At 42.6% G+C, this 24368-nt stretch overlaps 1 protein-coding gene across 8 annotated transcripts in view; it reads right to left on the bottom strand.

The window, feature by feature from the left end:
* ZFHX3 (zinc finger homeobox 3) overlaps positions 1 to 24368 on the bottom strand; it is a 1434500-nt gene that overhangs the window by 807269 nt on the left and 602863 nt on the right. For 7 of the 8 annotated variants that reach the window (XM_068259585.1, XM_068259586.1, XM_068259596.1 and 4 more), the window contains one exon: positions 2838 to 2972. The gene's annotated coding sequence lies outside the window, so the exon portion shown is untranslated. Of the gene's footprint in view, positions 1 to 2837; positions 2973 to 23506; positions 23578 to 24368 lie in introns of those variants that run through there. The other variant, XM_068259590.1, reaches the window with a different exon arrangement.

Below are 24368 nucleotides of genomic sequence, written 5' to 3' on the forward strand. Positions count from 1 at the left end.
GAAGTCCTTCTGCTGATATAATCTCCAGAGAACTTTTATATGCAGATGATGCTGCACTTATCGCAACCTCAGAGGAGGAGCTCCAGGAACTTATTTCAAGATTTGCTCATGCCTGTCAGCACCAGAAAGACTGTTGTTATGGTTCAAGGAACTGACCCGCAGACCAACATCACGCTGGATGGTACTACTCTTGAAGTTGTTGACCATTTTTGTTATTTTAGCTCCACGACAACATCTGCATTATCCAACAGCAAAGAAATAGACACTTGCATCGGCAAGGCCTCAACAACTTTTGAGAAGCTTCCGTTAGGTGAAACAAGCTTAAAGGAAACCTTGAGTAAAATTATTTAAAATAAACAAGGTAACTTCAAATGAACATTACATAGTTACCTTGCCATCAAATCCTCTCAGAAGCTCACCATTTTCTTCTGACAATGATCCCTTCCAGTTCTGACAACATTTTGTCAGAACTGAAATATATCAGTTGCTGTCAGTTATATATTTCAGTTGCTGTCAGTTATAGCTGAGAGGACAACTGATGTGCCAGGTAATGTCCATGTTTCCCTATGGCTCAAGTGAGCAATATATCAGTTTAACAGTGTGCTGACCAGGAAGCTGTTATGGGGTAATGGCAATTTTCAAAATGGAGGACAGAGAATTCCACCGATCACAGTGGACAAACAGGATGCAGGAGAGGAGAAAAAGATTGAGGAGTAGATTACACGGGAGGGAAGTATGACTTATGTATGTTTATTTTGACTTTTAATTTTCAGTTCAGGTTTTCTTTAAGTTAGGAGAAACTTAAAACGTACCATTGCCACCAAACTCATCACGTACCAGACTTGCATCCTGAGCACTGTTTTGTATGCATTGGAGACGTGGACAACATATGGCAAACAAGAACAGAAACTGAAAGCTTTCCACAAGTGGTGTCTAAGATCTATTATGGGAGTCATGTGGAAGGACAAGATGAGCAATGAGGTTGTTCTCTTGAAGACACACGCACCAGTATCATGACAATCCTCAAACAGAGAAGACTTCGCTGGCTGGGTCATGTATACAGAATGGATCCAGAAAGATTACCTCGGCAGGTTGTGTTGAGTCAAACTGCACATGCAAAAAGACCAGTGGGGCGACGTATGCTACGGTTCAAAGACTCTTGCAAGCGTGACATGAATTGCTTTGGCATTAATACTGGAGGATGGGAGAAACGTGCTGAAATTAGACCCATATGTCGTCAAGATCTAAGTATCATCTTGAAAAGACATGACAAAGTTTGGCTTGATAATTTAAAGCAGAAAAGTCTTTGCATCACTGCGGCTGCGCCGACCAATTCATGATTTACCTGAGACAAATGTGGCAAGAAATGCCATGCTGTATTTGGCTTATTTAGCCAAAAGCAAAGATCTAACAACTCTAACAATATGATACCTACAGCTGTAGCAACACTCATCTGAAAAGATGTGGTGACCAATGATGTACTGGGTTTTAAAGGGACTCCGAGGAGTGTCCGAATTTAAAAGAATACACTTACCTGGGGCTTCTTCCAGCTCACCGTAGGCGGCGAGGTGTCCTCCTGGCTCGTCTCCTTCAGCCTCCGCCGCCCCCCCGTCATTGGCGACACCCGGGCCTGGTGACCCGCCCGCTTCGCGTCATCACTGTGTCATCAGGCCGGCCGCCGTGATGACGCATTGCGTCAACCAGGAAAAGCTGGCCGACACCAGGCCCGGGTGTCGCTGGGTGACGCCGATAACGGGGGGCTGGGCGGAGGCTGAAGAAGACAAGCCAGGAGGACGCCGCGGGACCTCGCCGCCTACGGTGAGCTGGAAGAAGCCCCAGGTAAGTGTATTCTTTAAAATTCGGGCATTCTTCGAAGTCCCTTTAAGGACATTTATATATGGAAAAGTTAATGAACAACATGTGTACATTTGGACTTACTCAGCAACTTCTTCAATTCCACTGGGGGTGAAGGATGTACCCAGACTATTATAAGTACAGGTAAACCAATGACCCCAGCCAACAAACAAACTAGCTAATTAACCTCTCGCCGACCACTATACGCCAATTGGCGTGAACGCGGCAGCAGCCCCAGGACTACTCAACTCTGATTGGCGTAAATGGCTTCCTATGGGGTTTGCAGGAGAGCACACATCTCCACTCTGATGACGGAGCTCTGTTCCGCCTTCAGTCTCCCAGCAGCGCTTGGAGACAGTCAGACGATGACAGTCTTATAACTAAGTAAGGCGCTGCGATCTAAGGCAGTGCTGTACAGGGGACAGCCGTGTTACACGGCTGTCCCCCTGGGGGACACAGGAGCTGTGATAGGCTGAAGCCTATAAAAGCCGATCACTGTAATAGGCTGACTGCGGGAAGGAGGGAAATTATTAAAAAAAAAAAAAAAAGTCAATTTATAAAAAAAAAAAAGAATAAAAATATTTATAAAAAATAAAATAAAAAAATAATAATAATGTAATATGTAATGTAATGTAAATCAGGAAAAGGAATTATTTTTCAGTGGGCAAAAACTCACTGAAAGAACCACTATCTCGAATAAAAGTAGGCAGTTCAAAAAGGAGGAGATAAACTGGCCCAAAACCTGTTGGTTCTGTCAGACTTTAACTGCCTACTTTTTTCGCGATAGTGGTATCTTAATAGAATAGAATATTGTAAAGAGAAAAAAAAAAAAAAAGAGATTGTTATTTTCACCTCAATTCCTCTTTAAAGTGTGTACAGCGCTCTACAAAATGGCATCTTATGTGAGTTGGCGAATGGCGATTTCTTGTCAATCCAAAATATATGTAAATAATTCAATTCAAAATATATATATATTTTTCTACCTGTGAAACGACTGGAAACATTCACTCCTTCGTTCTGAACCATGGGGATTGCTGTGGGCTAAAGCAGACTTCGGTAATGGTTGACTACACAATAACTCCCAGATGAGATTCTGCGTGTTGTTTTCTTTTTACCACCTAAAAATGTAAATAAATAATTTAAAGACCATTTTTAAGTCTGTTGGAAAATAACAATAATATTTACTTATGAAATTCCTATCTCTCTGTGACCATAAGGGGATGTGATCTACTCAGTGGCGTATCTAGAGCGTTGCAGGCATGGCTTGAGCCATGGGCGCCACAGCACCATGAGCATCATGCCTGTCCCTGTGCAGTGCCTCCGTGCCTGCCAATCACTTGGACCTCAGATCAGATGAATCTGTTATTTGGGGAACATGGCTACGTAATTTATGTATATAGCCTGACGTTTTGAATTAGGATGATACCATTTATTGGCTAGCTTAAAAGAGTAAGAGTAAGCAAGTTTTCGGCTGTATAGCCTTCATCAGGCTTTAATCCTGTTTAGGATTGAGCCTGATGAAGACTATACAGCCGAAAGCTTGCTTACTCTTATTCTTTTAGGTTAGCCAATAAATGGTATCATCCTAATTCAAAACTTCTGGCTTTAACTGATGGCTAACGCGGTACAAAACCCTATTGCTACTATTATGTATATGGGACGCACTTGGCTATTTAATTATTTCATCTTGACCCACCTGGTTATTTGTTTACCACAAGGCACCTGGTAAATTAATTGGACTTTCTAGGGCCCTGTATGGTCTTTATCCATATCCGATGTGCAAATGAAATGGCTGTTATGGTGAGGGGAAAGGTTAGAGTTAGAAGAGAGTACAGAGAGGCAATAAGAAGAGATATTTCCCATAAAGTAACTTCCACAATATCCAGAGCTAAAAAAAACACAGGCAACCATAACAAATGTACACGATAAAAAATGCTGTTTTTAGGGGGGGGGAGGGGGGGGGCAATTTAATTTTTTTGCCATAGGCGCTATATATATACCTAGATACGCCCTTGCTGGATATACTTTTAGAAATGGGAGTTCCCCAGCAATGAGAAGGATGCTTTGTTTTATTGCAATCCCATAACAGTGCTCTGCTCTGATGATGTCATTCCTGTTCACTCATATGGACAACACATTATAAACTAGTCTGTTTAAAAAGCTCATGCCCACTACGCCAACAGCTCAGCCTGCAAGCTGATGTGACCTTGGTCATGTAGGCCCCTAACAGTGTGGACTCACCTCTGATCACCTATCTATGTTTACAGCACCTGATCTTTAAGGCCCCTTTGTACACTGGACCTGCTGTGTCGCACCACGGTACTCTTCCCCGCTGCAGCTTGTCACAAGGGACCTGCAAGTCTTTTGAGAGTTGCATAGTTTACGCGATGCAGCGCATTATCACATGAACTGCTCATACTGTGCACATTATTTAGTTATATGCATGGGCGGACCGACGGGAATCCCAGTGATGCACTTCCTGCCCAGCAGGAAGTACGTCACTGAGCGGGGGGCAGGCATATGCATATGATCTTGTCACCGCACTGTGGCACAGGGTCATGTGAAGACTGATTTCTGTGGCTCCCCTGCCGGGCGATCACCGCGACCATTTAAAAGTAAAACCGGCCTAATAGCCATAAGAGTTGGTGTTCAAATTTGGGTTATTGAATTTGGAAACTCGAATTTTCCTGAACACCACACTTCAGTACCCGAGCAAGTGGACAGGGTCATGGGGAGGTCACTTACTTGCACTTCAAGGGGTCACTTCACATGATTATGACGCTTCTTCCTTTTGACTTGGAGGGAGGAAGCATTGCAGTCATGGGAAGCGCAAGTAAGTGACCCTGTCCCCTTGCTCGGGTGCTGTAGAGTGGTGTTCAGGAGGATTTGAGTTTCCGGATTCAACACATCCCAAATTCGAACACCAACACTAATAGCTAATAAAACAATGGATTATTTCCTGGCTTCACTGGTACTTATTATGGATGGTCAATGAGATGCTTTGACCTCTTGTTCTGAACCACCAAGTCAGAAGGTATTAAAGGCAAAGGAAAATAACCAGGGAGCTAACATTTTCAAAAATAAGTCAGCATTGCTACCGTACATATTCCACTCAATGCAGGTTTCCTTTAAAGCACATAGTACAAATGTATACATAGCTTAGTAATCAGAGTACTCTGATGTGACCAATGTCATGTGAAATGAGGCTTCTCCAGAGCTTAAAATCCATGATTTTTAATCATATGACTAGAAATAGTAGTGTGTAGGCCTTAGTTCCAGGCTCTGTGGGTGGACTGCTGAGTAACTGCTTGGTTTGCGTTATCCAGCAGTTAAGATTGCAAGGGGGCAGGACACAGACTGAATTTTACTGACAATATTGAAGCCTATAGCACAGACCGTGTTTGGTGCAGGAAGTAGCCAGTAAAGTGGTCAATGTCTGGAATCCGAGCCATTTACTTTAACAGTTAATATTTGACATTAGCTAATAAATCCTTATAGATATGGTCCTCTGGTCATCTCTCCAAGCTTTAGTGCCAGGACTATGCAGTCTATGCAACATTCTAAACCGAGATAACTCAAAGTGAAATTTGACTTTTAATGAACCAATGCCCCTGAAAATAGCACTATAATAGAAATAAATAATCCTGGCAGACTTCAATATGTGGCCTATCCTGTAGCTGGGTGAACCTGTATCCACTCTATTTGTCCAGCTTTGATATCTGCACTGAGGGCACTACTATACATCAGTACAACCTTCCACCCTCTCCTGGAGAAAGATGTGCATGCACCTAGCCATATACCGTAGTTCCCGCCCCAGGAAGTGATGTATAGTATTACTTCCTGTGTATTGTGTAGCCCACCCCACCATCAGAACAGTAGAGTAGTTGAATTTGTTGTGCCTGACCGCTGGGTAGGCCACGTACCACAGTTAATTAAGAAGGCAGTCGAAACAATGTAATAAGTTGTAAAAGCATAACTCCAACAATTACAACTACTATGTACAGCATTACACATACATCGTTTATTAACTGTTTAGCAGGCCCATTATCTGAAATGTATAAATCAGTGAAAGCTAATGGCTTGAGCATTCCTTATCTTCATGCATAAGTAATTAACTACTTCAAGAGAACTGCTAATTGTAATTAATTATTTTAACATTTTAAATTTAAATTTAAAGGATGTACAAATATGGGAATGACAAAAGCCAGTTTAGTAAGATAAATACCAGCATGTTACGTAGTGCACTATGACATTCTGAAATTTTTTTTGTCATCGATGCAGTAAACGTTACAATTGGTTTAAAGAAAAAAAACATCTCAATAGTATTAACTGCATCATTATTATTTCCCATACGAGCCAAAAATAAATAGATAGACCTGAATGATATTTTATTCAGTCATAGAAATGTTATCGCGAAGTCTACAAATATGCTTCTCAAAGAGTAGGAACTATTCACTTCTTCGAAATGGATTACATCAATGCAAAAGAGGAAAAAAATGAATTAACAATAATGCAGCATTAAGCCGAAATCAGTCTAGGTCCTGCTTATACAGAACATTATTTGTATATTTCTGTTTGTGGGGGGGGGGGGGGGGGCAGAGACTGCCAATAGCCTGAATGTCTGAAACCTTGAACATTTATCACTATTATCATGCAGAATAAATGATTGCTCGAGATTAATCATAGCAGCGTCCTTTTCAGAAATTTATCTCTGTCATTTTGTTCACCATTTTTACAGAAACTAATCTCTCCCATTTCTTCCATGTTCCATATTCTTTCATGTTTTACATAAAAAAAAAAAAAATAATTTACTCTTTTTTAGTAAGTATTGTAAATAGATTTATTAACCATCTTTAGGTGTTTTATACTCCTTGAAGTATTTTTACTTTTATAACTATGGCCATCCCCACAAATCTTCATCCCAAAGCAATTAACACTTTACTTTATTTGATTGAAAAAAAAAAAAAGTTACAGTGGAAAAAGTTAAATATATGTTTGGTTTAATTTAATTCATGATTGGGGTCATTTTTATTTGCAATAATGGCATTTAAGTGATCTGTAAATAAATAGTATGCCTATTTGAAATGTTCTAATTAGCATACATTCAAACAAGTATTTAAGATTATTGTTGCATTTTTTTAAATATAAAAATATAATAAGAATTAACTACAAGGGTGAAATGATCCCACTCCAATAGAGGTCTGAAAACAAAAAGTGGTCACTCACCAGCCAAGATGCACAATCTAAAAATCTTCTGCCTGCCACACTTTTTAATAAGTGATATTGGATGGCCCAACAGTCACCTTAGCCAGGCACTCTCTTGCACAGGCAGCAGGTCAGTCCAATTCTATAGGATCATTTCCATACGATACACTGCTAGCAGTCTACAGAGAAATAGCTGAATCAAGGCTTGGACTTGTCAGCCTGACAGCTGGGACAGTTCCTGCTGAGGCTTACTTGTTAATCAATGTATTACACGGATATTTTACAAACATGGAGACTAACCAGCTCAGACCATGGAGAGCAAGATTACCACAATCAAACATTCAAATTAAAAGATTTTATTTTCCATGGTGTGAAATAAGCTCAAAAATGCCATTCCTCTAAAATAAATGCAATATTAAAAATTAAAAGAAGCCCACTTAGATTCTCAGCTAAAAATGTATTTGTATAAAATGCGTACTTTTTTTTTTTTTAACCTGTTTCTTAGACTCAAATTTTTCAGCTTGACAGACAACAGTTATTATTTAAATATGAAAATAAAGGAAATAATAAGGTGCAAAAGACAGGAAAATTGTTGTCATCGTAACGAGGCGATTAATTACTACTTTTCAAAAAATATCTATAGGTAGAGATTAAAATGGCACAATTTTGTATAGACAAATATAAATATTTACATGGCACTCATCAATCTTGTTTAATAGAACAGATTTTCTGCTCCGGCACGTTGCTGCGAAAGTGTCACGCGGAATTCTTTCTGTCACCCCTAACTGAGGCTCCAGGCAGAATCTATAAAAAAAGGAAAAAAAAATACTAACATGTCCAAAATACATTGTCGAGGAAGAAAGTCTGTGTCATTCACTCCTTACACGTTTCCTCCCTATTTCATCAGAAGGAGGATGCTGAATGTCACTGGAATCACTCATCTGTAAGACCACTGGCAATGCTAAAATCCAATACATATATTTATACATATTTATTTATCTCCCTATTTTCCTCCAGCCACAATTCTTCTGCTGAGAGCCTTCGGGGAACTATAAAAACATATCCATACTGTATATATTTTTTATTTTTCGCAGCAGTAAACAAGCCTGTGTTATTAACCTATATTTTAGTCATTTGTGCTCATTTATAAATTCCTTTTAAATTTTCACGCAGTATTTGTTTAGTCTATACTATAGTAATATCGAGGGGTACAAAAATAAAGTACTTTGCACTGCATAGCTTTTATTAGATTAATTTTAAAAACAATTAAAAGAGTTACTTTAAAAACAACAGCTACATGAAGACAATGATGATCGCAAAGGTCACCAAACATAGGAATCGGGCCTTAAAAAGGCTCAACATATATAATGAAGCAGAGACCTATATATATGGACTGGCTGATGTAAATCCATACTGACAATGATATGTTGCAATCCTAGTATATACCCTCTACTTCTAGGTGTACACACACACGCACACACACACACACACACGCACATACACACACAGACACACACACACACACACACACACACACACACAGACACACACACACACACACACGCACACGCACATACACACACAGACACAGACACACACACACACACACACACACACACACACACACACACACACATATATTACAGAGAGATAATTATATAATTATTTCTTTTTTGATCATCATTTTATTCACTAAAAAAAAAATGAAATAAATAATATTAATAACAGCGATAAGTTAAAAATTCTCCCAATGTTTACATTTTCATTTACCCGAGAAGCTAAAGAAATTGAGCCAACGAAAAGTTAGCAGAGGTCGACCAATTAGCTGGCAGCTGATACATTAATTAGGAGCTCTAGGCTTTGATTGGCTGAATTAACATCATGTAAAATTATTCTTATATATGTAAATAGTATTAATATTCCTAAAAGGTGGAATACTTTATTTTTCCCCTTTCATAAGAACTGATCAGCGTCTCAGGGGCTCCAGTCTGAATTGTGGAGTTCCTTGTGTTCCGGTCTATAAATCCTCCACCACACCAGTGAGATTACTGCTACACACCTTGCTGCACGATTTGATGCAGCTATACATTTGTCGTGCCGGCAGTCAAGCAGTTAACTTCCACCTATACTGTCAGGAACCGAGTTATTACTTGCCATTTAAACAGGTAGTGTGCGCGCTTCCTGGAGAGATTTTGATATTTCTGAGGTGCATCTTATAATCACTAACAAGGGAAGGAGCTACATACATCAAGGTCTCCAGTGCTGGCATATCATGTTAATTCTATTCCCTCTCTCGCTCGCCACTCAACACGTGACTGAAAGAGAAAGGTCACATCTTCTGTCGCTTCTGCTTGACGGATTCTCCGAGACGCCGCGCACGGAGCCAGAGACGGTTAAAGGCAGCTCAGCAATCAGCCATTTTCTGTGTGGATCCTAAACCTCCATCTTGGACTGTAGCATGAGATTAGATGTCTGGCAGGCTGCGCACACCTCAGCCATTTATTACACATTACCGGGGCCTTTTATCTCCGTGAGGCTATTTTTCGCTCTTTAAGTAGGAGATATTTTAGCAAAATTGGGAAGCGAGAGTGTAAAGGAAGCAGGGGAGATTGCTGTGGGCGTAAGAATTCTATCTAGCCGGGTACATCCATGCTAGGAAATCTGTCACAGCCCACGGCACAGAGAGAAGATCTCTGAAACTACGGCCACATTTCCAACTGGCCCAATAATTAGGAGTCACAAATGAAACAAACTGAAAAACAACTGCAGATTTTATGTGCCATATTAAGCATATTTAGCCCTATTAAGAAATGATCTGAAGTCCCTTCCTGTTTTCCAGTATAGCAAGAGTTAAAAAAAAAAAAAAAAAAAAACCTTACCCATCCCCATCCAAAGAGGGACAAGACAGGGGTGTCCCCTCTCCTCAGCCATTTTTGCGCTAATAATTGAGCCCCTAGCCAATAAAATTTGCTCCTCGCCTGGTATTCAGGGTATCCGGATTAAGAACTCCGAATATAAAGCGAATTTATTCACAGATGACCTGCTATTAACCCTATTCTCCCCACACTCCATCCCCAACTTACTCCAACTGGTCAAGCAATTTGGCCAACTTTCTGGCCTTACTCTAAATTTTAATAAATCCGAAATCCTCTTTGCTAACCTTCCCAGGCAAAACGCAGAGGCTTTAGCTACCAAGTTGGACCTATCTTATTAATCAAAGTACATCACGTACCTTGGCATCAAAATTTCGATCAACCCCACTAATCTTTATGCCTTAAATTATAAGCCGATGCTGTCCGAGCTGAAACAGGATTTGGTTAAATGGAACTCCCCCTCAATTTCATGGTCTGGACGTATTCAATCAGTCCGAATGAATCCACTACCATGTCTTCTCCATCAATGCCCATCCAGGTAACTAAAGCATGCCTCGAAGATCTCCAATCTGCAATCTTTAAATTTATAGCCAACAACAAAAAGAGTAGAATTAAGCAGAGCTCTATGTATCTTAACAGAGACAGAGGAGGAGTGGGTGTCCCTGATCTCTATAGCTATTACAGAGCATCTCAAATTGCTCAACTAGCCCAGTTACATTCTGTGCACAACCACCCTCTCTGGGCAGATATTGAAAATTCTCTTTTAGCCCCGATTACCCTGGGTGCCCTCCAGTGGTCCCCGCACCTCTCTCCCGCAAAATATAAAACGTATTCTCCCCTAACTGCTTACTCTCTTAGCATCTGGCATAGACTAAGATTTAGTAAAAAAACTACAATCTACAGTCCCCCTTCAACTCCCAATCTTTGGCAACCCTAACGTTCCACCAGGTTGGGATTCACGACCCTTCCAGTGGTGGATATCATATGGTTTTCTAACGATTTCCAACTTCTTAGTCAATTACCAAATTCCAACATGGTCATTATTTTGCTCACATACATCTTTCCCACCTAAAGAACAGTTCAGGGCAATACAGATCTATCACTTCCTACGAACCCACCAGTCCCCACCTATCTCACTCTCGTGTACCACTGTAACGATTGGCCATGCAGATCGTGGTCGTGACTGGAACCAGACTGGCAGATCCACGATCTCTGCATGGCAATCGTTTTGGTTTAACAAAACCAGAAGATCACAATGGAAATACTGACGTCTGCACAACAGAGTAGAATGATAAATGTGTTTTATTTACAATAATGCAAGTGTACAAATGCAGATCACCATACACATACAATATACAATCAAACAACGCGTGGTGCACCACAAATACCAGAACCCTGACTATCTATCTATCTATACAAATATATACAGCAACACACACACAATATGAGAATATATACAATAATACAATATATACAGACACATCTCAGCAGAATCCGCACACGGAAGAATAGTCATACAAGCCAGGATCAATAATCAGGGAATACAAAGTACAAAGGCAGAAGACAGAGAATAGTCAGACTTGCAAGGATCAAAATACCAGGAGTACAGAAAACTGGAACATAGTTCAGGAACACAGGACTTGATGGCCAGAGTCACAACTGCAGCGAGCAGACAAACGGAATGACCTAGCAATGTGCTGCTAGGAAGTCCGGCCTTAAATATGCAGCACATTGCTCAGGTGACTGGCCAGAATCTTCCACAGTTCCATCTGCTGGTGAGCCGAGGAATTGCCCCGCTCCCAGCAATATGAGAGCCATCTGCTGGTAGACAGCGGAAGTCCACCTCAAGTCCCTCAGTGCTGCCACCAGCAGGATGACACAGGCACAGATCATCACAACCACATACGAACATTGGTGCGCTCAGAGACCACTGGAGGGTGGCCTCATATCTTATTTATATTCTGTTATCTCACAACCTTTGGAACATAAAATTAATGCAGTGAGAGCATGGGAGGCTGACCTGGGCCAGACTCTTACCATTAAACAACGGTCAAATTGTTGTCTCACCTTAGCAAAGGGTAGCAATTACTTTTTGCATATAGAAACTAACTATAACATTTTACATCGCACCTACATTACTCTGCTTCAGGGGATGTGGACAAATAGGTGACCTTGCTCATATTTTGTGGTTCTGTCCCATAGCAAAAAGATTCTGGGTCCAGGTTGCCTCCACCATTGGCACAGCTCTTGAACTATCTCTTTCACCTAATCCTCTCCAACTATTGTTAGGAAATAAGCCACAGAAGTGGAAATACCCACAACATAGGCTGGCACAACACGTTGCCAAAGCAGCCCGTCTACATATCGCACGGCAATGGTTGAAACCCACCCTCTCATTTGAGCTCGCGGATGCTATCATTATGGAAATTCTAATTTCAGAGAGGTTGCTAGCAATTGTTAATGACACAACATTGCCTTTCACTAGAACCTAGCAACCCTGGCTGTCGGCCTCGACTTCACTGGGCCTTCGCTCTTGTGCCCTTTCCTTCTAAGGGCAATACCTATTTATCTTTGCACTGCCACCCATGATTCATGTTATGATTTGCATGTTTCTTTTTGTTATTGTTTGTTACGATTATATCCTGCAAATGTGCCCTTTTTAAGGGACTATTCAAAGTTGTTACCGTTCATCAAAAATCTTAATAAAATGTTTTGAAACTTAAAAAAAAAACCACATGAGTTGTTATTTATGCAAAAGAACTTGTCGACAGCTTGTTGAATTATTTTCGGTTTACTGAAAAGTAAATAGAGGCTAAGACGCTGATATCTGTCAGGGAGAAAATAACATTTTACTGTAGGAAAGTTCAAAGGGTTGCTACTTCGGGTACATGTTCTGACCGGGCAGTTCGTCGCAGGGCAAGCCGAATGACGTCTCTCCCTGCTGCCACTAAACTACTTGGCGGCATTAAATACTAAATCCCCTCAGAGTTGTAGAAACTCGGAGGGAGATGTAATTCGGGGTCTGGCAACCACCGGAGGACCGAATTACTGTTACGCAGGGCTCGCAGCATGGCTTTGCTGCAGAGGCGGCCTTAGAGTACGCGGGGCCCGGGCCGAGTGTCATATGCGGGGGCCTAGACTCATAATGGTAGACCATATACTGTACCATACCACCATACTCACAGCTTGCCCACTTCTAATGCAGTACACCTTATTATTGTTTAAAATCAATTAATTTTGTTAAAGGCCACTAAGCCAACCAATATACTGGGGATGGGTACTAAGCTGGCTGGGGAGCTACGGGTGGGCACTAGGCTGGCTGAGGAGCTAGGGATGGGTACAAGCTGCCTGAGGAGCTAGGGATGTTTACCAGGCTGGCTGGAGATGGGTGCTAGGTGAATGAGGAGCTGGGGATGGGTACTAGGCTGGCTGGGGAGCTAGGGATGGGTACTAGGCTGGCTGGGGAGCTAGGGATAGGTACAAGCTGCCTGAGGAGCTAGGGATGTTTACCAGACTGGCTGGAGATGGGTGCTAGGTGAATGAGGAGCTGGGGATGGGTACTAGGCTGGCTGAGGAGCTGGGGATGGGTACTAGGCTGGCTGGGGAGCTAGGGATGGGTACTAGGCTGGGTGAGGAGCTACGGATGGGTACTAGGCTGGCTGCAGAGCTAGGGATGGGTACTAGGCTGGCTGGGGAGCTAGGGATAGGTACAAGCTGGCTGAGGAGCTAGGGATGTTTACCAGACTGGCTGGAGATGGGTGCTAGGTGAATGAGGAGCTGGGGATGGGTACTAGGCTGGCTGGGGAGCTAGGGATGGGTACTAGGCTGGCTGGGGAGCTAGGGATAGGTACAAGCTGCCTGAGGAGCTAGGGATGTTTACCAGACTGGCTGGAGATGGGTGCTAGGTGAATGAGGAGCTGGGGATGGGTACTAGGCTGGCTGGGGAGCTAGGGATGGGTACTAGGATGGCTGGGGAGCTAGGGATAGGTACAAGCTGCCTGAGGAACTAGGGATGTTTACCAGACTGGCTGGAGATGGGTGCTAGGTGAATGAGGAGCTGGGGATGGGTACTAGGCTGGCTGGGGAGCTAGGGATAGGTACAAGCTGGCTGAGGAGCTAGGGATGTTTACCAGACTGGCTGGAGATGGGTGCTAGGTGAATGAGGAGCAGGGGATGGGTACTAGGCTGGCTGGAAGCTGTGTCTGGATAGAGATACAAACGTTTGAGTCCAAAGTTTGTACCCATCCCCAACATGAGTCCCCTCTATCTCCAGTCCAAGCTCCACTGACCCAACTAAAAGCCCCTGGGCCCCTCAGGCTGTCGCTCTTGCACATAACCTTAATTTGGCATTTGGCAAGCTTTATGTCAGTGCAGAAATTCATTACAAAAATGAATGTGTAGTCGTGAATGAATTACTGATATGTGTTGTGTCTGCTGGCCTGACTCCTGTTCATTCCATATTGGTTTACAATATATTCTGCTTGTGGTATTGTAGTGTCTTTACCAGTTTACCAAATTCCAAAATATGATGCTCTTAACTTAAGTCTTGCGAGAGGTTGAAAGTCACAGAATCGCAGTGGCTGGCGCTGGGTTGGGTATTTTGCTCGCCCACGGCCTGGAGGGTTCTGCGCATGACGTCAATTGTGACGTCAATGTGCAGAGCGCTCCCAGCTGCGGGCATGCGATCTAGGCGCAAGTGTCAGTGGGTCAGGGACTGAGTGAGGCCCGACCAGGAAGAATGGGGCTCTCAGTGCAAGCACAGTGGGCATGACCGCGGGGCCCCCTTCCGGTGCGGGGCCTGCTGGGATGATCGCCCCACTTACCCCCCCCCCCCCCCCCCAAAGGCCGGCTCTGCTTTGCTGCCATGACGGTAACCAGCTTCGGCGCTTGGCACCGGGCACTGAAATTACCTGCTTTGTGTTAATCCTGTATCTTTTTTCAGCTTAAAAGGCAGTATGTAGATTTTTAAACTGCAGCTTATTTTAAGAATAAAGCTAAAAAACTGGAAATAAAAATATGAGACTTTTCTAAACATCTAATGTTCTATTTATCATCCATACATACTACACATACAATTCATTCAGTTTTCTCTAGGAGATAATTTTTCATTTTTTCATTTAAAAGAACGTTTAAGCACTTTGCAATTTAAATTGTACCAAAAAGTACGGAGGGAGAGAAAGTACTGTCAAAATTATTCTCAACATTTTCTTGCTTGCTGGTGGCTTAAAAAGCATTTTATTGATGAGGGAAAAAAAATACCATCTAGAAGGAAATTTAAAAGAAAAAGGCCCATATGTAATTCACTTTTCTCCTCAGTTTTCTCCTAGGAGGTAATTTTAAAATAACTTTTCAGCACTCTGTAATTGAAAAAGTACTAAGAGTAGGTGAAAGAGTATTATGAAAATTATTTTGAGTATGTTCTTGCTTGCTATTGGTTTAAAGAGAGTCTGAAACATTTTCTTAATTACCTCTTTTTTTTCTGCAGCCATCTTCAGCATTAAAATGCAAACTGATTTGGCGCATCTCCGCGACAGAATGAGGTATTTATCCCCTCAAATTCCCAGGGCAAAATTCCACGACTTTTGAAGCTGCTGTGTGCAGTAGCTCTGCCTCTTATCCAGTCAATCTCTACCGATCTCTCCACCTCTCCTCGCCCCTCTCAGTGAAAAAAGACAGAGGGGCGGGGAGAGGCAGAGATCAGCTGAATAAGAGGCAGAGCTACTGTGCACAGCTCTGCTTCTACCAGGCAGCAAAATTATGCGATCGCAAGAATCTTTTTATGGCATTTCTGGAGTATAAATAGCTTGTTCTACCGCGGGGATGCGGCAAAAAGTTTGGATTTTAATGCTGAAGATGGCTGCAGAATAAAAAGAGGTGATAAAAAAATGCTTCAGACCAGTGCCGGGACAAGGTCCTCCAGCACCCAAGGCTGAGACACCAAAGTGCCTCCCTCCATCCCTCCCACTCCAACCGTCACACACTGATTGCTATTAGACTAGTCACTGTCATGTATCCCTTTTCCTTTTTTCTTGCGGCTTCAAACACAATAGGGTAATGATAGCTGAGTGAGTTGTGCGCCCCCTCCTACACTGCGCCCGGAGGCTGGAGCCTCTCTCGCCTCAGTGAAATGGATTTGTCCCATTATTTTAAGTTCAGGTTCACTTTAAAGGGGTTCTATGGGGGTTTGCTAAGGATAAAAATTGCCACTTACCTGGGGCTTCTATCAGCCACCTGTAGTAGTAATGTACCATGCTGTCCTCCGATGCGCTGTTCCCCGCCGCCGTTCCCGGTCTAGCGTGGCATGCTGTCCAACTGCGGCTGCGCGGCCGTGCTCGCTCCCACCCACGTCATCAGAAGCTTACTGCGCAGGTGCAGTACAAGAAAACTTTGTACTGCGCCTGCGCAGTAAGCTTCCGATGACGCGAACAGCAGCGCGCATTATTTGGCTATGACAGACGAATAATTACCGGTGCCAGCGGTGGGGAACGGCAGATCGGAGGAGGACGGCAGGGGATATTACTGCTACAGGGGGCTGATAGAAGCCCCAGGTAAGTGGCGGTTTTTATCCTTAGCAAACCCCCACAGAACCCCTTTAAAGGACCACTGTCTTGAAAATCTTAAAATTTTAAATAAATGTAAGCACATAGAAATAAGAAGTATGTTTCTTCCAGAGTAAAATAAATTACTTTTCTCCTATATTGCTGTCACTTACAGTGAGTAGTGACATTACTGACAGGTTTTGGGCCAGTCCATCTCTCTATGCAGACAGAGGAGACCAGAGGCAAGTGATCGGCGCTTGGAACGGGGTGGAAGGTGAGTTGCTCCTTCGGTCTTCCACTGTGTTTACTCTGCCAAGAGGGGGGAGCACGGAGGGGGAGCCCGACTTCTCTCCCCCTCTTTCTGCCCCCTTCCCCCCCCCCCCCCCCCCCCCGTGGCCTGGGTCAGTCTATGGCATAACCCTCACTGATAAGTAATTACAGCCATAAAACACTTTCCTGTCATTAAATGGCTTCTGAGAGAAGAAAAACGATAAAAAGGGTCAATAAGTTATAGATTTGAGCTCTGGCATATCTCAATTAAGGTGTCGTTAAGAAGAGACAATGAAACAGTAACAACTGAAAAAACTAGATAGAAATATAAAATAAAACTGGGATATCTAAAAAAAAGTCATTTTTAGGAGAAGGAGGATAGATACAATGGTTTTTCTCAATTTATTTTCACCTCAGATGTCTTTTAAGAAGAAAATAATACAAAGATCAAGTACAACATAAAAGTAATAAGCATCAAGATTCTGTGGTCTGCCAATATTATGTTTGGTTTCCCGTAGGTCTGTGGAACATCTCAGCGTGTTTCAGGAACTTGTACTGCCTCATGACGTCACGCTGCGCGGCTCTCTTACTGACTAGAAATAACTTGTGTAACATAAAAAAAACATGGCAGACTGACAAGTGGAAACACATTTTTCTTCTTGTCCATGAATGTGAGTTATAAACTTGTGATTCCTGTCTGGTTCAGGCTTATGATAGACAGCGCCCCCGGTGGGCCTCGCTCCCCCGTTCCGAGGGCTGCAGAACAGAAAAGTATTGATGCCGTGGTGACATATTGGCAGACAACTGCATTTGTCTGAAATAATTTCAAGTAATTTCTATAAGAATGAAGATAATTGGTGCTGAGGGAATACGTCTCCAAGGTTTACACAAGTTGTGTAGGTGAGGAAACCATACAATACCATCTTTCAAGAGATATTCCGATCAACACTGAAAATTTAAAGTAACACATACTTCAGTGTGGTAAGAGAACTGCCTTACTTTATTCATTGTTTGATGGCAAAAGATTCCCACCGACGTATAGTCCCCAGCCTAGCATTCATCTGAATGGGAAAGCTAGGAGGCATACTACAGCCCAGAGAAGAAGGCTTGACTATTCAAAATGCTCTTAAAGGATACCCGAACTGACATGTGACATGATAAGATAGACATGTGTATGTACAGTGCCTAGCACACAAATCACTATGCTGTGTTCCTTATTTTTCCTTTCTCTGCCTGAAAGAGTTAAATATCAGGTATGTAAGTGGCTGACTCAGTCCTGACTCAGACAGGAAGTGACTACAGTGTGACCCTCATTGATAAGAAATTCCCCCTTGTATCTCTTTCTTGCTCTCAGAAGCCATTTTCTGCTAGGAAAGTGTTGTGTAGTTGGAACTTCTTATCAGTGAGGGTCACACTGTAGTCACTTCCTGTCTGAGTCAGGACTGAGTCAGCCACTTACATACCTGATATTTAACACTTTCAGGCAGAGAAAGAAAAAAAAGGAACACAGCATAGTTATCTGTGTGCTAGGCACTGTACATACACATGTCTATCTCATCATGTCACATGTCAGTTCGGGTATCCTTTAAAGTGGAATTGTCAGCCATAAAATATAATTCCATTTATCCACTGCTCTGTGTTTATTATGCAGCCTGCAACCTTTCCCTGCATAAAGGGACTTAATGCAGAGTACTCCAATATAATCGGAAATGTTTCTGCTGTAATAAATCTTATCTCAGACAGCCTGCTTCTATTTGGTACATTGCAGACAAAAAGGAAGATTGTCATCACCCCTCCCACATTCCTGCTCCTCACTGATTGGCTGAGGGCAGTTCAGTGTGACAAAAGGCTGAGAAGGGAGAAGCTGCTGAGATATGATCTATGCTGTGCTCACATGTTTTTACAAAGCAAGATAGATATGACAATGCAGTTTCTAAGAGGAAAAAAGAGAGTAAGGGAAGAAATTACATCAGGATTGGCTTCAGCCAAGAGGGAATAAAAATTTTACATTTGTATTTATTTACTATATAACATTCACCTAAATCAAAATGTGGACAGTACATTACATATGTCAAATATAACATGTAATGATCTACTTATAGGTGTGTTTTTTTCCTGGGATAGTATGGCTGTCCCTCCTGCTTTAATGTTAAATAACAGCAACCATAATTTTTGGAGTTGATAATTATATTGATGGCTGTCAATATAAAGAGCAGTTTGAACAACATGTACACAGTTAGGTTACAGAGGACCTGACCAGGATTTCTGTGGTAGGACAGGTTGTTGACATACAGATGCAATTGTTTCTACCATACTCAATGATTCTGATCAGGGCTGGCCTTTTGCTTGAGCTATCTGTTCAGTCACACACAGGACACCATGCTTGACCAGCAGTCTGAGGATTCTCTCCAGATATCCTAATTTAGCTCCTCAACAAGTCCCTTTATGGAAGGCCTTCTTTGTGAAATGATTAGTGAGGTAGGAGTGGGGAGTACGGGGCATGAAGAACTAATTGCAGTATACAGAACTGGTGGTAAGATTTGTGGTAGGCACACAGAACCAGGGGTTGGGGTTGAGGAGCAAGCATTACAAAATATTACGATTTAGGGAAAGGAACAGTAGCAGCAAGAGAGGAATGAGCAGTGGAGTTATCTGCATTATTCGGGAATGGGGAAGATGGAGGCTAGGAAGTTTGTACCTCCACATAAGACTTTAGGGTTGAGAGTGTAGTGGAATAGAAAGTAGATAAAATGTAGGGTTACTTGTGAAGCAAAGCTATTGGTCAGGGCCGGGCCGAAGCAGAGGTAAGAGGCTCCAGCCTCAGGGCGTACTGTAGGAAGGCGCGCACAACTCACTCAGCTATGCCAAATAACTAGAGTTTAAGTTGTTGGGGGTTCGGGGGCACCTCTTAGTCTGATAGCAATCAGTGTGTGACGGCTGGGGTGGGAGGGATGGAGTTGCGCACTTTGGTGTCTCAGCCTCGGGTGCTGGAGGACCTTGTCCCAGTTCTGCAATTGGTACACAAGTTTTAGAAGCTACATGAAAAGTAGAGGAATATGTACACAGTACTGGAGTTTGAAAGTAAACAGTAATTGCACTCTGGCTTGGAGAGGAGTATGTTGGAGGGAAAGCTACTGAAAAGTTCTACAATGGGCACCATGTAAGGTGAGGCCTTTACTGAGAATGAACCCTGAGAATGCATTTTTCATCATAATACTGTTAATCAGCCGTTCTGGAAAGCCATCACAGTATCATTAGGAAAGTGAGTGTTACTCCGTAGAAAAAACCTGTAGGAAGGAATTTTTGTTCTTGGACTGCTGCATGGAACCATCAACATGGTATTAGACATCTATATGTGGGTGGACACTGCCACACATTAAAAAAAATGCTAGGTTGTTGCAAATTTTGGGGGATTTGGGGGGAAAAGGAGACATCAGGATGTGGATGGAGCTAACCGTTATGAAACTCTGTACTCTTTACAGTGCTGCAGATGATGTCAGTGCCACTGGCTTTTGCAGCAGCAGACTCTGATCAGGATAAAGAATCAATAGTCTAGGGCACTCTGGTATAACAGAAGCCAGTGCACATGGCTACTAATGTAAGGAAACTTTGGAAGCACTAAACACATCCTGCCACCTCTCCCTGCTAATGTCCCAGCTGCAGCACAGCAATCATTCTCTCTACTCACCCTGCTGCTCTGCACATTCACTCACTGCAGGCTGTGTGTAGCAAGCGAGGAGACACATTGCCTACGGGACAGGAAGGGGAAGGGGTGCTACATGTAGTGCAGGAAGTAGTGCAGTCCCTTGCACTGCCTGCTGCTATTTTCCGAAATGTAGCCCAAACTATGAAAAAAGGTCCCAGGTGGAAGAACAAAGTGACTGAGCACTACAGCAGCACCCCTAGCCATGGCAACGCCCGGTTCTGTGAGCACCTGCAGCCTTATGGTAGGTATGCCACTGGTTCCCGCACCTTCTTCTAGAAAAGTACAAAGTCCTACCTATGATAAAACAAACAAACAGGGATATTCGTAGCTTGCAGTTCCCCAGGGCTTATTTACATGATTTTCTTCTTTCACACTAGCTGACGTTGGCCACTTCGGGGTGTTCTTAATCTTTTATTCCCTTTACCATGTTGATAGTCTAGGTGGTGGGACTAGATTCTGCATGACACTCCCTGCCTACATGGTCTGCTTTTTTGTTGTAACTTTTATGCTTGAGTTACTGCCATATTCTTATTGTTAAGAAAAAGAAGGAGACAGGCTTTGAACCGGGCTGACTCGAGAGCCTGTCTTTTGTCTTTCATCCTATCTTTCTCATGGTGAGCTTGCTGTCAACGATCTGCAGGATTTCTCCCTAGTCAGTGTTGTCTTCTGGGAAGAGGTTTTACAGCAACACCAATAACAGTACGACAATATGGCTGGCAGGGATTAAACAGTCAATGTGTGTCCAATGATGATTAATGATAATCAAAAATTGTAACTATGCTAATTGGTCATACAGTTAAAGTAGTAGAGAAACAGTATATCCCCTTGGGATATGGAAAACCTCAAAGACCTCAGAGATCAGGGCAGTTTTTAGGCATAGGCAAAACAGGTGCATGCCCAGGGTGACAACTGTAGTAGTCTTAGCATACTGTTACTGTTCTTTATGAAATTCTTGCAGCCAACCAACAGTTGAATTAAAGCCAGAAACAGCCCTGCCCAGAATATTTGTATTAGGCTAAAGGAACCAACCCCTTCAATGACAGCACCATGGATAATATAACTAGTTCCTTTCAAAAGGGAATGTATACTTTAGATATATGTTTATTGGGGAGGAAACAAATATTGGCAAAAGTGTACAATGACTTATTATACTAATACGTAAGTGTGGTTAAATGTCTTAAAAATGGATCTATGATGAATATTGCAGTATACTTGCATTACAGATTTTAGCTGTGTTTTTGGAAACGGAGATGTCACTGCCATAATTTACATTAAGAAATTGCAGTAGTAGTAGTAGATTCTGCATGGCTAACTGCCTTCATAGGCACTATCAATGGGCTTGGTTGCCTTGATAGGGTACTTTGTCATCAATGTCCATGTGCTGGTCCTTAAAGCTTTGAGTTAGGCTCTTTCACACTTGGACGTTGCGTTTGATGCGATGTTAAGGTCGCATAACGTGCCCCTAATGCAACCCATGTTAGCTTTGAAGTTGGACGTTACATTGAACTGCGTTATGCGTCTCTTGATGCGTACTTTTTGACGCATACCAATCGAACGAAAACGGCGCATGCGGCACATTTTGAAAAAGAAAAAAAAACATTACTGAGCATGTGCAAACATTCTAACGCAGTGAAAAAGGAGTATAACGCACAGGATGCAGCACTTTCATTAAACGTGCTGCGTTATACTCCTATGCAACGTGGGCACTGTGAACAGCCCATTGATTTATCATTGCTGTGAGTTGGGCTGCGTTACAGGCTGCTGTAACGTGGGACTTTAACGCCCCACTGTGAAAGCAGCCTTACTGAAGTGTTGAGACAGAAGAGCTCCAATGGCGCTTTAACTTTTAATAACTTTAACACATGCAGTTAGGCTGTCTGCCACACACTCTGTGGTCCATTTGCCTGGGTACAGGTGCTGGATGCGCTGCCTGTGATGGTCGTGAGATAGTGAACGGGGTCTCATGGTGGATGCTGTTGATGGCATCGCCATGCATTTTGCCATTCTTATGTCAACCAGACTAAGGAGTAAGAACATGAAAATGCATAAGAGTGCTCCTGTACCCTTCTGTCTTATCATTTACATTAATATCTGACTCATCACTAACGTATATTCTTTGTACTTGTGTTTACCTATATAGTACAATGACAGGTCACGACTTGAAAATGGTGAAAATTGAGTAATGTAAGAATATTGCATTATTATTTTTAAAAAAATGAATAAACAAGTAGGAAAAAAAAGGAAAGGAGTACAATGAAATGCAGACAGCGGAATGAAGAATTGGAGAAAAAAGAAGCTGCAGAAGGAGAAGAAGAAGCTAAAGAATGAGAAGGCGATGAAGGAGGAGGAGAAGGAGATAAAGAAGGAGGTGAAGGAGGGAAAAAAAGAAATAAAGGAGAAGAAAGAACTGAAGGAGGGGAAGAAGGAAATGAAGGAGGGGAAGAAGGAAATGAAGGAGGGGAAGAAGGAAATGAAGGAGGGGAAGAAGGAAATGAAGGAGGGGAAGAAGGAAATGAAGAAGGACGTGAAGGAAAAAAAGAAGGCGAAGGACATAAAGAAGAGAAAAAGGAGATGAAGAAAGAGAAAAGGAATACTAAGGAAGAGCTGAAAAATGATGAAGTAAGAGAGAAAAGATGTAAAGAAGTAGAAAAAGAAAGAGATAAGGAAGGCTGAAGAGAAAGACATGAAGAAGGAAAAGGCAGTGAAGAAGGACAATAAGAAGATGAAAGACATAAGGAAGAAGGAAGAGAAAAAGAAAGTAATGAAGAACAAGAAGGAAAAGGAGGTGAAAAAGGATAAGAAGAAAGAGATAAGAAAAGGAAGGAAGGGGGAAGAGAAAAGGAGAGAGAAGAAGTAGAAGTAGAAGAAGGAGGAGGAGGAGGAGGAGGGTAATAATAGGAAGAAAGTAATTAGGAAGCAGAAGGAAACTTAGGCAAGGAAGGATAAGAAGAAGAAAGAGCGAAAATCTTAAAATTGAAAACACATACAAATAAGAAGTACATTTCTCCCAGAGTAAAATGAGCCATACATTACTTTTCTCCTATGTTCCTGTCACTTACAATAAGAAGTAGAAATCTGTCATTACCAACAGCCCATCTTCTCATAGGGGAGTCTCTGGGTTTTCTTTATTTTTAAAAGCACTTAGTGAATGGCAGTTGCTCTGTCCAACTGACAAAATAGTGTGCAGCGAGCAGGGAGGCTGGCCAGCATCTTTGTATAAATCTTTTTCAGGGAATGTCTTTATAAAGAATAAAGGCCATGCTCAGAATCCCCTATGGAGAGATGGACTAGCCCAAAACCTGTCAGTAATGTCAGATTTCTACTACCTACTGTAAGAGACAGGAACATAGGAGAGAAGTAATTTATGGCTCATTTTACTCAGGAATAAACGTACTTCCTGTTTGTATGTGTTTTACAAAGGACTTACGAGGCCAAATGAAAAAAAAAAAAGTTCTGTACCTGCATGATTTTTGAATGCACGGAGGACACCATCCGCGTAATGGCCACCGGAGGTTGCTTCAGCTGCACAGTCCACATAGACGTGAGTGCGGCTGCGCAGTTCTAGGGCCTACCTTTCCAATCCACGCTACAGACTGTCTCCTGTACGGGGTAGGCTTTAGAGCTGCGCAGCCGCACTTGCGTCTATGCGGACTGCGCAGCTGCGGCAACCTCCGGCGGCCATTTTTGAGGAGGCATCACAGCCCAACCCGGGCTGTGGGGTCGGGAGCTGGTCCGGGGGGAGATTAAGCAGTGGGGACCCGGTGGAGCTGCACGGACTGTGCGGATGGCGTCCTCCGTGCATTCAAAAATCATGCAGGTACAGAACTTATTTTTTTTTTATTTGGCCTCATAAGTCTTTTAAGGAAGGAGGAAGAGAAGAAACGGATGACGAAGGAGGTGAGGAAGAGAAAGAAGAACGAA

The sequence above is a fragment of the Hyperolius riggenbachi genome, chromosome 11, assembly GCF_040937935.1.
Source record: "Hyperolius riggenbachi isolate aHypRig1 chromosome 11, aHypRig1.pri, whole genome shotgun sequence".
Taxonomy (NCBI): Eukaryota; Metazoa; Chordata; class Amphibia; order Anura; family Hyperoliidae; genus Hyperolius; species Hyperolius riggenbachi.